The following is a 17,551-nucleotide window of genomic DNA, read 5'->3' on the forward strand; positions in this document are numbered from 1 at the left end:
ATCCCCACCACCTTCCCCCCAGATAATTATCCAATTTTCTTTTGAAGGCGTTAATTGAATCTGCTTCCATCACACTCTCAGGCAATGCATTCCCGAAGATCTGGTGGGTTAAAGATCTGCTGCATATTCACTACAAATCCATTTTACACTGCTGGAATATTTCACCCCAGTGTCTTTGTCCCACCAAACAGCATTCTAATAGGTTGACCAAACATTTTCTGGAGGTGTCATCATCAGAGCAATTGGACAGATAGAAGCCCACCTAACTGGCATAAAATTACTGGACTTGGAATTTTGGAGTCTAAGGGCAGGATTTTCCTGTCAGCGAGCGGGGGATGGGGCACAATCGCCGACGCGTAAAATGACGCGCGGTGATGTCGGGCGGAACTCCTGACTTCACCGTGCCCCATTTAAATTTTCAGGTAGGCGGGGGCTCAGCAAAATCAGCTGCACACCCGCCGACCTGTCAATGGCCAACTGAGGCCATTGACAGAGTCATTGAAGTAATTAATGGACCTGCCCGTCCAACCTTAAGGTTGGCGAGCAGGCCAGGAGCACTGGCAGGCATTAGAAAAAGCATGAAACCTCATCCACGGGCGGGATGTGACAGTGTCACATGAGGGGACATGTCACAGAATTTTTTTTTCTATTTTTAAGATTTTTTACTGCAGAGCCAATCTCCCTGAGGCAGCACTTAGCCTCAGGGAGATGATTGCGCTCTTTTGTACACATGCGTGAAAGAGCACGGGGAGCGCATAGTGCTTCCTGGCGGACGTCATGTTGGGCAGGTCTTAATTGGTCCGCCCATGTAAAATGGCGGCGCGATTGGGGGCGCTGATAGGAGGCGCAGCTCTGCGTGCCTGCACTCCAACTTCCCCCCACTTCGGGGGGAAAATCCTGCCCTTCCCGGTCGGCGAGCGGGGGCAGGGCCTGCTTGCCAACGCGTAAAATGACACGCGGTGACGTCGGGCAGAACTCCTAACATCACCGCACCCCATTTAAATTTTCAGGTAGGCAGGGGCTCAGCAAAATCAGCTGTGCGCCCGCCGACCTGTCAATGGGCAATTGAGGCCATTGACAGAGTCATTGAAGTAATTAATGGACCTGCCCGTCCAACCTTTAGGTTGGTGGGCAGGCCAGGAGCCCTGGCAGGAATTAGAAAGAGCATGAAACCTCATCCACGGGCGGGATGAAGTTTCATGTAGGTTTTGAAAAATTTAATTAAAGTTTTTTAAAAAGTTATGGACATGCCCCAACTCATGTGACAGTGTCACATGAGGGGACATGTCAGGGAATTTTTTTTTCTCTATTTTTAATAATTTGTACATTAGAGCCTTTCTCCCTGAGGCAGCACTTAGCCTCAGGGAGATGAGTGCGCTCTTCCATGCGCGTGCGCGAAAGAGCTCACTCTCGGGCTTAGGGATTCCCCCCGCCCGCACAGGAAGCGCATAGCGCTTCCTGGCGGACGTCACACTGGGCGGGCGTTAATTGGCCTGCCCACGTAAAATGGCGGCGCGCCCCCAACTGGGAGCGTTGATCGGAGGCACGTCTCCATGCGCCCACACTTCAACTTCCTCCCTGACATAGGGAAAATCCTGCCCTAAGTGTTTTAGACAGTATATATCTGGTGGTGCAATAATGTGGACTTGTTTATTTAGCAAGGCTACAGATAAAGCCCATATATTTCTCCCTGATTCCTTGATTCATACGTGCAGAACAATTCACTTTGAGTGGAGCCCATTCCATGCTTGAGTCTACTTTCTACAACATTAGAAAGAGCTGTGAATGTTCAATGTGAGCAGGTGGAGAACAGTACCACAATAGGTAGCCAGATTTCCATGTCAGTGCCAGGAACAAATGAACTGCTGCAGCTACATATCAATATTCAATTGAAAGCCTCTGCGGAGAGTCAGCAGTAAAACATCAGGCTCTGCTTTTCTAATCTATGGGGTTCTGTGGCAAACAGTACAGAGAACACTCAGCTCAAAGACAGTACAACATTGTGCAGACCACAGGCACACTGCTCTACCACTTCATAAGTTCTTCAAGTTCTAAGGGGGCAGGTTGCAGTCAGGTCTCTTCTTAACATTAAAAAAATTCAAAAATGAGTTTGTAAAGTTCCCAGGAAATCAAGTTTACTTTCAAAATGGGGTTGCAGGTTTACAACAAGCTGTCTCGGAACTCTTGTCTTTGTGCACCAGAGAGTCAAATTGGGTTCATGTATAAATTGCCACTTTCATGGTGAAATTCACCCAAGACAATTTAGTATCAATTTACAGGTGGTAGTATAATTGCAGACCAAATTATTTCTCCCCAGTTAGATCATTTCACATAGATTAAGTCATGTGCTCCTTACATAATTTGAAGGACCTTTATCAGAGAAAATTGTATTTCTCATTTCTGCTAGTTTATATCTTCATAATCACAAATCAATTGATACTTTCAAAATGTTGCAAAGTTGAGTATACCAGGGGGAAAATGACATTTAGAAGTTCCAACTTTGTGTCATTCTCCGCATTTCTTCTTAGTGCATCTATCCATTCCTCCTGAGCTGTCATGTTGCTTCACCTTTGACTGTGCTCCTTTTATTCTGACTCTGTTTATATACTTCCCCAACTATTACCTTGTCTCAGTTAAACATAGCGGAATCTTCCCCTCCTGCCCTAAGTTCCATGATGGGACCAGAAAGTCGGAGTGACTCGTGCTGTGGAGCAGGGCAGGCTTATATGCCCTATGGTGTGCTCCCTGCCTCATTAGTTATGCATGAATGCAGCTCGTGTCGAGTCTTGTGGCAGGGCGGGCAGTAAGTCAGTCGATCCCTTGTGGGCAGGTCCATTCCCCTGGGAGGATGGAAGTTTACAGTCGCGACTCGGCTACCATTCACCTGCATATCTTTTGTAGACATCCCCTTTCCTCCCTCACACCCTCCCTCTGTAACTCTGACTGGAGCCGATGCCAAATGGCTCAGAGTGAATGGCAGGTCTACACCTTGCTGGGGGCTCATTATCATGGAAATCCTCTGGATTAGACCTGCTGTAGTGTGACCTCCACCAGGCAATGATGATTTGCAAACGAAAAAGCTCTCATTCTGTCTCCACATAATTATTATTACGGTTTCCCTTTAGTTGTCCAGTTGTGCTGACCTTCAGCGCCACCCACCTGAGAAGCCCTTCTCCCTCCCACCTCAATGTTTTGTAGTTGAGCATGGAGGGCATTGCCTTAGTGTTGAGCTGCCTCTGTCTCAGGATGGTGTGTGTCACATATCAGACTGTCTCCAGCACCTTTTACCCTTCTCCTATCACCCACCAACTTCCCCCCACCACCATCAGCCACCCCCCAATGTCACCTCCACTCTCCCCTCGATAGCCCTTGAGCACCACTGTCTCCCCACCCCCCCATCACACTGAACCCTATCATAGTCAACCTGGATATACCTTCCCTCCCCACTGACCCCACACCAGTCACCATTCCTATGTCCACCCGATTCTCCCCACTCTTGTAATCCGTGCCACCATCTTTGTCCCCCTGAATGACCCCCCGAATGAAAACTATGCCCGCCATACCCAAGCCCTGACCTTAACACCCTACCACATCCCACTTCCCCTTCACACATTCATAGTCCCCTCCTATCATCAACATCCCTAGTTCTCCCCCCAGGATTCCAACATTGACTCGACTGACCCTTCCCTCTGAAACTCTCTGGCCCCACCCCACCTCTATCACTTCCTGCCTTCTCCATCATGCCTTCCTCTTCATGTCTTCCTCTTTCCCCTTCCCTTTCATGCGTTCCTTCTCTTGTCACTCCACCCACCCCTCCTTCGTCTCCTCCGGACACCCCCCTTTTGTGTCCTCCATCCACCACTGCCCTCCAACCCCATCCCTCCCATCTCCTCCAGACCTTCCCCTCGTGCCTTCTGCCCACCCTCCCTTCGTCTCCTCCAGACCTCCCCCGCTTTGTGTCTTCCGTGCGCACCATACCTGCGGTCAGCTACAGTAGTGCAGGCAGCATCAACTGCAAGTTAAATACTCTAAAACTCACCTTCCCAGGTGCATGCCACGTATGTGGGTAATGGAACAGCATAAATTCTTGGTGGTGGGGTCGAAGATTTTACCGGGGCATATGATTCCAGTCTGTTGGGGTTTTAATGAGCATGTGTGAGATGCAAAATGTGTTCCCGCCCAGCTTCAGCAGAAAAGCCGACCCACCATCAACCCGCCAAGAACATCAGCAGAGAAAGATCCCAACCTCAGTTACCAACATCGGGAAAGTGATTTTTTGCGCCCTGCCATATCTCCCACCCGCGCCTGCCACAAATCCGGCTGATGGCAGGAGGCGATGATTCCACCCAAGGACTCTGTTCCTCTTTAATTCCATCCCATGGTTTGTGCAATGTGTTCAGTTTCTGTTCCTCTCATTAAAAGAATAGACTAAAATGAAAACAATTAAATCTAATCTCCTGTGGACGGAACCACAGCTTTCTGCAAACATAAAACAAAGGGAATAATTTAATTCTATTTTCCAGCCAACATTCCCAGTTGTATGCAACAGGAACTTAGAGATCTTTAAGAATACATAAGCACAATCAATTTTTAAAAACAGTACACTGCTCTGAAAACTATCTGTGTCAATGTGTGAAAGACATTTCATTCATTATGAGGAGGAGGTTGTGTGCTGGGGTTTGAGAAGAAGTACTTGGTTAGGAATGAAGCCCACTGATACATCAGCTTCACTACAAGCTAGCAAAGAGCTGAAAATTTCCAAGTAATGTTTCAGTTATAATGAGATGTTGATGGGATTGGGATATTCCCCTCTGAGAAGGTGGCATTGAAGTAATATGATCCAAATCTCTCAAATGTTAAAAGGCACAGGGAATGTGACTGTAAGCTGGTAACTAAGCTTAGGAGGTTATGAATAGTAACTTGTCAAATCTCAAAAGAGACATTTACTTTTCCTCAGAGAGCAGTAGAATTGTTGATTGGACTCCCTTGAAAAGTAAAGCTGCATTATTAACTTATCTCTAAAAGTGCAGTAGCCTAATTGTTAATTGGTCTGGATTCTACTCAGAGCGCAGCCATGAGTTTAAATTTAGGACCTGAAAAATAACCATAAAAGATTCAAGATTGTTATAAAAATACAGCTGGGTCACTCTTGTCCTTCAGGAAAGGGAGCTTGCCATGTATACCTGGTCTGAGCTACATGTACGGCTTCAGAACCACACAATGTGATTGACCCTTATGGCTTCTGAAGTGACAGAGCAAGTTATTCAGCTGCAAAAATAATCAAAAACGGTTGAAGAATAAGGCCCGCCATAACCTTCTTAATGGAACTAGTTATGAACAATAAATGTGACCTCATCAGTGTTGCCCACATCATGAGAATAAGTTTTAAAAAGATCCTGTTTAAAAAGTGGCTGGGTACACATCTACTTATGAAAGAGATCAAAAGATTATAGGCTCAAGTATGGATAGATTATTTAATATGTTCATTAGATTACATAGAGCATAAGAACATACTTAGGGGTAGGCTATTTTGACACTTGAACCTGCTCCACTAGTCAATAAGACAATGGCTGATCTAATGTGGCCTTAAACCCACTTCCCTGCCGTCCCCCATAACTCTTGACTCCATTGCTAATCAAAAATCGGTCTAAGAGCTTAGAGAAATCACCATCACTAGAGAAAAAGTACTGAGCAAACTATTGGGATTAAAGGGTGACAAGTCCCCAGGACCTGATGGCCTACATCCCAGGGTCTTAAGGAAAGTGACAGCGGAGATAGTGGATGCATTGGCTATAATATTCCAAAATTCCCTGGATTCTGGAAAGGTTCCAGTGGATTGGAAAAATGGTAATGTAACGCCCTTATTCAAAAAGGGAGGGGAGGCAGAAAGTAGGAAACTATAGACCAGTTAGTTTAACATCTGTCATTGGGAAATTGTTGGAATCCATTATTAAGGAAGTTGTAATGGGGCATTTGGAAAGTCAAAATGCAATCCATCAGAGTCAGCATGGTTTTATGAAGAGTAAATCATGTTGAACAAATTTGCTAGAGTTCTTTGAAGATGTGATAAGCAAAGTGGATAATGGGGATCCTGTAGATGTAGTATATCTGGACTTCCAGGAGGCCTTTGATAAGGTGCCACACAAAAGATTAATACACAAGATAAGATCACATGGAGTTAGGGGTAATATATTAGCTTGGATAGAGGATTGGCTAACCAACAGAAAGCAAAGAGTCGGGATAAATGGGTCTTTTTCTGGATGGCAAGCTGTAACTAGTGGGGTGCCACAGGGTTCGGTCCTTGGGGGGCCCCAACTATTTACAATCTATATTAATGACTTGGATTCAGGGATAGAAGGTACTATAGCTAAATTTGCGGATTACACCAAAATAGGTGGGAAACTAAGTTGCAATGAAAAAATAAGAAATTTACAAATGGATATGGACAGGTTAGGTGAATGGGCCAAAATTTGGCAGATGGAGTTTAACGTGGATAAGTGTGAGGTTTTCTACTTTGATCGGAAGAATAAAAAGGTGACTTATTATTTAAATGGAGAGAAACTTCAGAATGCTTCAGTGCAGAGGGTGTCCTCGTGCAGGAATCACTGAAAGCCAGTATGCGGGTACAGCAGGTAATAAGGAAGGTAAATGGAATTTTGGCATTTATTGCTAAAGGAATAGAGTATAAAAATAGGGAAGTGTTGTTGCAACTGTACAAGGCATTGGTGAGACCGCACCTGGAATACTGTGCAAAGTTTTGGTCCCCTTACTTGTGAAAAGATGTAGTTGCACTAGAGGCGGTTTAGAGGAGGTTCACTAGATTGATTCCAGAGATGCGGGGCTTGTCTTATGAGGAGAGATTGAGCAGTTTAGGCCTATACTTGATAGAGTTTAGAAGGATGAGAGGAGATCTAATTCAGGTATATAAGATGCTAAAGGGGATAAACAAAGTAGACGTGGAGCGGATGTTTCCCCTTGTGGGGCATTCTAGAATGAGAGGCCATAGTTTTAGGCTAAGGGGTGGTAGATTTAAATCAGAGATGAGGAGGAATTACTTTTCTCAAAGGGTCGTGAATCTGTGGAATTCACTACCTCAGAGTGCAGTGGATGCCGGGATTGAATAAATTTGAGGAGGAGATAGACAGATTTTTAATTAGTAATGGGTTGAAAGGTTATGGGGAGGGGCCGAGAAATTGGAGTTGAGGCCGAAATGAGATCAGCCATGATTGTAATGAATGGCGGGGCAGGCTCAAGGGGCTGAATTACCTACTCCTGCTCCTAGTTATAATGTTCTTATGTTCTAAGTCCACCTTTAATATAAAAGAAAAATACTGCGGATGCTGGAAATCTGATATAAAACAGAAAATGCTGGAAAAACTCAGCAGGTCTGGCAGTATTTGTGGAGATAGAAACAGAGTTAATGTTTCGAGTCCATATGACTCTTCTTCAATGAGACAGCCTCTATCACTTGCTTGGGAAGAGAATTCCAAGCCAAACAACGCTCTGACAGCAGAAATTCCTCCTCCTCTCCATCTTAAACGGGAAACCCCTTATTTTGAAAATGTGCCCCCTAGTTTTGGACTTCCCAGGAGGGGGGAATCCACAACAACAAAACTACTTGCATTTATATGGCACCTTTAACATAGTAAAATGTCCCAAGACACTTCACAGGAGAATTTACAGACAAAATTTGGCAGCTAACCACATAAGAAGATATTAGGGTCAATAAATAAAAGCTTGTAAAAGAGGTAGGTTTAAAGTAACATCTTAAAGGAGGAAAGAGAGGAAGAAAGGTATGGAAATTTAGGGAGGGAATTCCAGAACCTGGTTGAAGACACGGTCACCATTGTGAAATGATTAAAATTGGAAATTATCAATTGGCCAGATTGGAATATAGATACCTCAGAGAGTTGTGGGGCTGGTGGAGATGACAGATAGAGAGGGATGAGGCCATGGAGGAACTTGAAAACAAGGATGAGAATTTTAAAATTGAGGCATTCCTTAGCCAGGAACCAATGTAGGTCAGCGAGCACAAGGGTGCAAGGGTGTGGAGTGAATGGGACTTGGTGCAGGTAAGTTTATGGACAGCAGAGCAGCCTGCTTTTTCTTAAAGACAAGCTACTTCTTAAAGAGAAGCTGAAAAAAGTGCTGTAATAGAAATTTTTGTAAAGTGAACACCAGGGGACGGAGAAGGATCCAGAGTTATGGATAAGGCACTGGAGGCAGTGGGGCAGGAGGGGCGATGCCATGATACTGTCGGGGCTAGGAAACCCTCAGAATCACCTTCAGATGGGGGAAGGAGTAAATATCTAGGAAGGTCCCTTCCTGATCCTGGAACTGAGGACCTGTTAGCAATGCCATGAGAAATCTCATGACCACATGCAGGTGGTTACATCGGTGAATAAATTTTTACATGATATCTCCTACTCACCATTACACAGACCTCTCATGCTGCTCAATACACCACATGCTGATCACTCATCCAGCAGCACTCCATAGCACTTAGGACAGGTACCATGCCTAACATTCAGGCACTCCACCCCACCCTCACCTAGCAACACTGTCAAGCTCACACCCATCTCTGACTGTCTCCACATTCCACTAAACATTCAGCTATGACAGACTCACACAAAAATAACATGAGCATTCTGCCCTCACTCTTGCAGAGCAAGATGGCACATAATAGAAGGGAGCAGAGCAAAATTGGCAAGGGACAAGGAAGCCTGCATATCCTGAGTCCCACAGAAGAGATGCTTCTCTATATCATGGTGCTGCCTGTGAAGGGAACTGTAGTATTCAATATTGCTGAGAACATTGAGGGCAATTGAACCTTCCTGCCTTATGCCCCTTCTCAATTCCCAGCTCACCCTCATCCTGTTATCTGGCATGATGAGCAAGCTGCTGATGGTGTGACCATTGGACATCTTGCTTCCTATCCCAACCTTCTTCCCTCACACCAGCTCTCCCCTATGAGTTTCTGCTTTTAGACACCCAAGAGCTGCTGCCTTCACAGTAGCCCAAGGGGGAACAGAGAGACAGTAACAACACAGCACTGATCAAGAGTCACTTGATCCGACATTCACAGACATCAGCTCAGACACTAGCTCTTCATTTGCCTTAGAAGCTACCATAGAGTTGGGATTAGCACACGGTGAGTCACTTGGCATGAGTGGGCAGCAAACAGGCCATGGGTTAAAGCTGGTTCATTTGCCAGTTCAGTGGAGGGCAAAGTGGCAGACAAGTACTGCTACAGAGGGATCAGTTGAGGACCTCAAAGGGGTTGGCACAAAGGCGACCGCTGAATGGACAACACACCAAGGTACTGAGTGCATTGCCTGACCTGCACAGAGTGCCATGTCACTGTCAAGTAGCATGAAGAAGACAGGCTCCAACTCACCAGAGGGCATCATTTAGTATTTGCTCTATCCAAGGCCTCTGCTCTATCTCCCTGCAGTGCTGCTGACCCAGAGGCACTGCTACTGCTGCCCACGTGGCTGTCTCTTCTTTGTGTGGATAGCTCATCTAATTCACTGTAAATTGAAATTGGCAACCACGGTGCTTGGCCCTTTAAATAGAGCTAATGCAAGGCAAATCTTGCTGCTTCACCCTTCATTTTTCTTTTCCTTTAATTTATTCTTTCACAGAATCCAAGTGTCACTGGCTAGGCCAGCACTTATTGCCCACCCCTAATTACCCTTGAGAAGGTGGTGGTGAGTCGCCTTCTTGAAGTATTGCAGTCCATCCTGTGTAGGAACACCCACAGCTGTTAGGAAGGAGTTCCAGGATTTCGACCCAGCAACGGTGAAGCAGCAATGATATAGTTCTAAGTCAGGGTAGTGTGTGGCTTGGAGAGGAACTTGCAGGTCACGGTGTCTGCTGCCCTTGTCCTTCTAGGTGGTTGTTATGGCACAGTCGACGGTAAATGCTGAGCTGCTCAAGACCCAAAGGGAAACTTGAAACAACTGCAATTTGTATAAATTTTGAGATGCATGCCTTGAATTCAGTAGTAATAAGACCACCGAGCCTTATAGGTTTCTTACAAAACTAAATTAAACCTTTATTAATGGAAGAAATTATTTAAAGCACACATGTAGTTCTACAAATTACTATTATGATAACTTCTAAATCCCTAGTTAGCCTAACTCCCAGTTACACTTTCATTAAGGCAACAGTAAGACATATAGATTTTTAAAAGACCCAGGTAAAGTAACACACAATACCCTGAACAGTCGAAGTTAAAGTGAGTTTTTCTCAGCTTCAGTTCTTTGTAGACAGCAGCTGGAGGCTTTTCACACTTGTGTTAGATCTTAGAATTCCTGTCCTTACACACAGCCTTCTCTCCTTTATATATGTTTTCCCCTTTAAGTACAAATTCCCATTGTTTCACTATGTCTTTGGACTTTACTTCTCTAATTATAAATATCTCTCATTGTACCAATTTTACCAGTAATATTTGGGAAAAATAAACACACTGATTCTTAACTTCTCCTGGCTAGGTGAAACATTTCATTCCCTCATTTTAACTCAAGATAGTCTGGTTTATTTAAAAATAGAAATGTTCCCTTTAACCTCACATTCTAAAACTTCCCCCATGTTTACCTACTTAACATTTCAAACCTAGCTTACCTCCTGATACATCAAAGCCTTCAGACCAGCTGCCATTAAGTCAATTATGACACACACACACACACACACACACACACACACAGACATAGACACAGACCCCACTATTACTCTACATTACAATAAATTCCAATAACATTATGAAAAATATTATATCTCCCTGACATTGGTAGAGTTTGCAGATCTGTAAAGTGCTGTCAAAGGAGCCTTGGTAAGTTGCTGCAGTGCCTCTTTTAGATGATACACACTGCTGTCACTGTGCATTGATGATGGAGACAGTGAATGCTTAAGGTGGTGAATGTGATGCTAATCAAGACGGCTTCTTTATCATAGACCAGGCTTATTCAACCTGCAGCCTGCGGGCCGGTACATAGCCCACCAATCCTTTCCATCCAGCACGTGGACCCCATGTTAAAAACGCCGGTAAGTAAATTCAAAGATCCTGCAAGTTTCTGCTCCTCCAATCGCAGGCACTTTCTCTCCCATGTTTGCTATTGATAGGATCACTAGTGAGCCTATCAGCAGCAAAGGTGGCAAAGAACCAGTCTCTGATTGGAGGAGCAGTCTTCAGCCTGAGGCCTGAACAAATGAAAAAACAGCAACGATGAGTTTCTTGGCGAGGGAGGGAGGTTTTCAGGGAGTGGGAAGAGAGAGCAACTACCAAGAGCAGGGAGACAGCAACTACCAAATAGGGGGAGAGAGTGACTAGTGAGTGGGGGAAGAGAGTGGCTCCCAGAGCCAGGAGAGGGAGCTACTACCAAGCGGAGGAAGGGTGATTACCAAGCAGGGGAGAGAGAGGGACTACCAAGCGCAGAGAGACAACTTCTACTGAGTGGGGGAAGAGAGCAACTGAGCTAGGAGGGAGAGTGATTAGAGAGTTGGGGGAGACAGTGACTACTGAGTTGTGGTGAGAGTGACTACCGAGCAGGGGGAGAGCGACTGCCAAGTGGGGGAAGAGTGACCGCTGAGCAGGTAGAGAGAGGGACAGCTGCTGGTGTGGGGTAAGAATGGCTGCTGGTGGGAGTGAGTGAGAGTGGCTGCTGGTGGTGGGGGAGTGAAAGTGGTTGGAGGTAGAGGGAGTAAGAGTGGCTGGAGGTAGAGGGAGTAAGAGTGGCTGGAGGTGGGGGGGGAGTGAAAATGGCTGGAGGTGAGGGGAATGAGAGTGGCTGGAGGTCGGTGGAGTGAGAATGGTTGGAGATCGGGGGAGAGAGAATGGATAGAGGTTGGGGTGAAGAGAGTGACTGCTAATGGCGGGGGAGAGAGGCTGCTGGTGGGGGAGGGGACAAGGTGGCTGCTCATGGGGGAGAGGGTGGCTGCTGATGGGGAGAAATAAGAGTGGCTGCTGGTTGGGGGAGAGAAAGTGGCTGCAGGTGGGTTGACTATGCGTGTGTGTGAGACAGTATGGGCAGAATTTTACAGCAGTGGGATTTTACATTTCCGCTGTCGTCAATGGGATTTATAACGGCTTGCAGCATTTTACAGGCCCGTCCCCACCGAAACGGGGCCGTAAAATTCTGCCCTTTGTGTGTGAGGGAGAGTGTGTGCGTGTGTATGTGAGAGTGAGTATGTGTGTGTGTATGTGTGACTGTACTTGTGTGCGAGAGAGTGTGTGTGTGTGTGTGACTGTGCTTGTGTGAGAGAGAGAGACAAAGAGGGGGTGTGAGTGTGTGTGTGTGTGTGTGTGTGAGTGTTTGGCTCACTCCCAGACTCGGTGTTTTCACTCACCCTCACATACCAACACACTCATACCGCCTCAGACAATGGGTATGGTGAGGTTGAGTGAGTAAGCACCCTGAGACTGGGAGTCAGCCGGATAAGAATAATTTGATCCTCTCGCACTCAAACGGCCATCCTTATTAATTACTTGCTTTTTAAAAAAATATCAATTTATTACTCTGACATTGCTTTATTTTGGCTCAGCAAGCTGTTCCTCTTCCTCGTGCCTCAACATTTTATGGAAGTTCATGGTTAATGTTGCGCCAAGCTTTATCTTTCTGAAATGTTCTCATTGGCCCCTTTGGTGAGAAAAAGATTGAAATGTGGCCACTGTCATGAAGCTATTAATGTATATAATATTTTGGAAAATATTTTTCTTTAAAAAAGAGATTTAGTCTGTGGGTGTGTCTTAATTGGATTAAAGTCAGCTAGTCTGGGTGCTTTGATATGTACTAGTTTTGATATGTAAGAGAGATAGTGTGCATTTGCATTTTTTTAATAGAGCATTCAAGAAGTGGGGTGAAAACTTGACACCTTTCTAGCAGATACCAACCCATATGTTTATATTACTAATAAAATTGGTGCAGTGAAAGGGGTTTCATTGTTAAAAGATTAAAGTTCAAAGAGACTGGTAATACAATGAGAATTTGAATTTAATCAATGGTGGTACGTATAACTTCAGTCATTTTCAGGTGTGCAGGCAGAGGCAATGTAAGATCAAAAGGCAGCTGTAAGCCTCTAACTTGTCCAACTGGCCCCACAGTGGAAAGAACCTCATTTTGAATTCATAAGGTGAAAATGCTTTGCCCGGTGTTTTGGTTAAGTGTATGGGTTGTTGTTGCCTTGATGGAGATTAGTTTGGGAATTTGTTAAAAGTTATGATCAGAGTAATTTGTATCCATGTGTATATATTTTAACCTGTGTAATTAGTAAAATGTTTAATTTAGTTTAATGTAATGTGTCAAGAACTAGTGGTCTGATTCCTGAGTTTAGAGTCACATCTCAAACATAACACTTAAAATTATTGATTATGAAAGTTGTTTAAAGTTTCCCTCTGGGATTTTTAAATAACTCCACTTTACCAACTGCATCGGTCATAACAATTGGGGGTTGTGGTGGGATAAATTATATTTCTAATTCCCCGATTGGTTCGGAATTGATAGATCTTAACGCTTATGAGTACGAGAGGCTCTTTGAATTCAGGAGTTGGTGAGGTATTTTAGAAGTGTTGAGACCGCACGATGGCTTTGGCAATTGCTAAGACTTGTCTGGGAGTAGAAGAGATAACTCTAATTGGGTTGGAGAAAATAACCAAAAGTAAGTTAACAGAGTTGGCGGATAAGTTATAATTGGGGTTACCTGCAGGAGCTAGGAAATCAGATATAGTTAAAAGTAAAGCACAGCATCTACAGTTGGAAGTGAAACCTGACACTAGTGAGTCACAGCTGGAGGTAGTAAGACTTCAGCTGCAAATGAAAAAGCTTGAATTAGAAGCAAAGGACAGAGAAATGGCTTTTAAAAGGGATTAGAAATTGCGAAGTTGGAGAAGGAGGAAAGAGAAAGAGGGAGAAACAGAATTCTAACTGAAAATGCTGGCAGTTAGGAAAGAGACTCAGTGGGCAGGATTTTACGCTTCGGCGAGCGGGGGTGGAGCCTGCTCACTGACACATAAAATGATGCGTGATGACATCAGGGGGAACTCCTGGCATCACCGCACCCCATTTCAATTTTCAGGAAGGTGGGGGCGCAGCAAAATCAGCTGCCGGCCAGCCGACCTGTCAATGGCCAATTGAGGCCATTGACAGGGTCAATTAAGTAATTAAAGGTCCTGCCTGTCCAACCTTAAGGTTGGCAGGCAGGCCAGGAGCCCCAGCGGGAACTAGAAAAAACATGAAACCTCATCCACACACGGGATGAGGTTTCGTGTAGGCTTTAAAAAATTTTAATAAAGGTTTTGTAAAAATTATGAACATGTCCCAACTCATGTGATATTTTCACATGAGGGGATATGTTAGGGAAATTTTATTTTTCTATTTTTATCTTTTTTACATTTACAGCTGATCTCCCTGAGGCAGCACTTAGCCTCAGGGAAATGAGTGCGCTCTTTTGTGCTCATGCACAAAAGAGCGCACTTTCGATTTTGGGATTCCCCCCACCCACTCAGGAAGCGCATAGTGCTTCTGTGCGGACGTCACGCTGGGCGGGCCTTAATTGGTCCGCCCACGTAAAATGGCGCCATGCCTCTGATCGGGGGCGCCAATCGGAAGCATGCCTGTGCGCGCCCGCCCCTCAACTTCCCCCCGAATGGGTGGGGGGAAAATTCAGCCCAGTAGGTGAGGAAGAATTTGTTTCCAGAGTAGAACCCAGTGGGGATATGTAAATTTATACAAGCTCTTCCAAAGTTTGACGAAACAGATATTGAAGCATTCTTTAGTTAATTTGAGAAACTAGCTAAACAGATGAAATAGCCACAGGAAAACTGGACGGTAGTATTACAGTCTAAGTTATTAGGCAGGGGGCTTGAGGTATATGCTTCGCTTTCAGAAGAAATGTCGGTGAATTGTGATGTGCTGAAAAAAGCTATTTTGAGTGCATATGAGTTGGTTCCTGAAGCATACAGGCAGAAATTTAGGAACATGAGAAAACAGCCTGGGAAAACTTACATTGAGTTTGAAAGAGTAAAACAGAGTAATTTTGATCGGTGGATATGGGTGTTAAAAATAGAGACAACCTATGCAGCTCTTAAGGAAGCCATTCTTTTGGAAGAATTTGAAGATTCAGTCCCTTCAGTAGTGAGAACTCATGTGGAGGAACAGAGGGTTGATTCTGTAAGACAAACAGCAGTAGCTGATGATTATGAGTTAGTTCATAGAGCTAAACCTTTTTTCTGTCACCCTTTCAAATTGGAAAAGGATAAAAAGTGGGAAGGTGAAAGAAGGCAGGTAGTCAGGGAAGAGAAGGAGTAGCTGACAGTTCCCAGGAAGTTTTTTCTCAGAATAAAAAGGAAGGTGCTGAAGGTAGAAGCGACATTTGAAAATTGAGGTGTTTTCATTGTAATAAAGTGGGGCACACAAAGTCAGTGTGTTGGAGGTTGCGGGAAAAATCTGTAGGAATTACTGGGCTACAGAAAAGCTCTGGAAGTAAAAGTACTGTGGGTTCTGAGGTTCAGGCACAGGAGAAACCAATGGTTTGTGTGCAGGTGAAACAGGGAGAATCAATAAAAGGTAAAGAAGTGGGAATGTGTTCACAGTTTACTCAAGAGAATTCTCAGGAATAGGTTGCAGAGATGTTTAAAGACTTTGTATGTGAGGGAAAGTCTTTCCATGTGTACAGGGTGGAGTAGGTAAAGATGTTAAAATATTAAGAGATACAGCGGCTATTCAATCCTTAATGTTGTGGGATAATGATATTTGTTGTTCAGAGGGACTGTTGCAGGAGAAGGTAATAATAAGTGGGGTTCATGGAGATGCTAAATCTAATCCATTGTGGAAGGTAAATTTAAAGAGCAAATGGGAGAATGGTGAGGTTATAGTTGAGGAGTGGTGGAAAAATTGTCCATTGAAGGGCTTCAATTTATTCTTAGTAATGATTCAGCTGGATCGCAAATGTGGGTGATGCCTGTAATAGTTCAACAGCCTGTAGAAGTGTTTTCAACACAAGTGCTACAGAAGGAACATCCTGGGTTGTTTCCTGATTGTGTTATAACAAGATCAAAGGCCCATCGGGAAGAACAAAATAATAAAGATTGGCAGGCAGTTCAAAGGCAAGAACACGGTGTCGAAATCCAATTAGCTGGCACTGTATTTGATAACATTGTTCAGGAGGAAGGCATGCAGTTCAGTTCAGTTGAAGCATTTAAGTCAAAGAGGTTAGTGCAGTTACAGAAAAATGATTTGCAATTATAACAGTTATATCAGAAAGCTTATTCAGAAACCGAAGCAAAATGTATTCCAGTATGTTATTAACTTCGAGGGAATATATTAATGAGAAAATGGTGGCTGGAGTACATCTCAGCAAATGAAAACTGGAGGGAGGTGCATCAGATTGTTATCCCATTAGGTTGAAATTCTGAGGATTGATCATGAAATTCCAATGGGGGGACATTTAGGTATTAGGAAAACACAGGAAAAAATAGAGGTTTTTCTTTGATCAGGATTGCATAGGGATATAGTCAAATTCTGTAGAACTTGACATATACGTCAAGTAACAGGAAAATCACAGCAAGCAATGAAAGTGAAAGCAGATAAAAAGGCTAAAATTTGGCGTTTTGTTTCTGGAGAGAAAGTATTTGTTATATTACCAGTTCTAGGGGATTCATTAAATGCAAGATTTAGTGGGACTCACAGGATTGAAAAGAAATTGAGTGAAGTAACTTATTTAATAAATACTCCAGATAGAAGAAAGAAGCAGAGGGTGTGTCATGTAAATATGCTTAAAAAGTACTTTGACAGGGAAGAGGAACAAAAGGACTTGTTAGTGATAGTGGATGATGAGAAAGATTTAGAAGTGCAGGACTCTGAAATTGATTTTCCTCTAATCAAATTGGATAATGAGGCAGTCCTTGAAAATTTAAATGCAATATTGAGTTACCTTCCAAACAAGTGTCAAAGTGATTTGGAAAAGCTATTGCAGTTACACAAGCCTATTTGTGGAAATAAGTTGGGAAAAACACATTTAGCTTTACACGATGTATGTATAGAAATGTCATCTTCAGTGAGGCAACAACCTTATGGATTAAGTCCGGCAAAGTTATCACACGTACAAAAAGAAATTGATTTCATGCTTCAAAATGATATCATTGCGTTTAGTTGCAGTAACTGGAGTTCGCCTCTTGTACTGGTACCGAAACTGAATGGAAAACAAAGACTGTGTGCGGACTATCGAAAAGTGAATGCGGTGACAAAAGCAGATTCATATCCCATACCACAGTTGGAGGATTGCATTGAGAGAGTCGGACAATCGAAATTTATCATAAAGATTAACTTGCTAAAAGGATATTGGCAAGTACCATTGTCGGAGAGAGCAAAGGAGATATCAGGTTTCGTAACGCCAAGTGGGCTATATCAATTTAAAGGTCATAACAGCCATTCTCAGGAAAAGGTTGAACAAGCCTTTCCTAGACAATGTCTAGCTTCTTGACTGTTATTGGAGCAACAAGTGAGGAGTATTCCATCACATTCCTGACTTGTGCCTCATTGATGGCGGACAGGCT

This window comes from Cetorhinus maximus, chromosome 11, assembly GCF_964194155.1.
Source record: "Cetorhinus maximus chromosome 11, sCetMax3.hap1.1, whole genome shotgun sequence".
NCBI classification, from domain to species: Eukaryota; Metazoa; Chordata; class Chondrichthyes; order Lamniformes; family Cetorhinidae; genus Cetorhinus; species Cetorhinus maximus.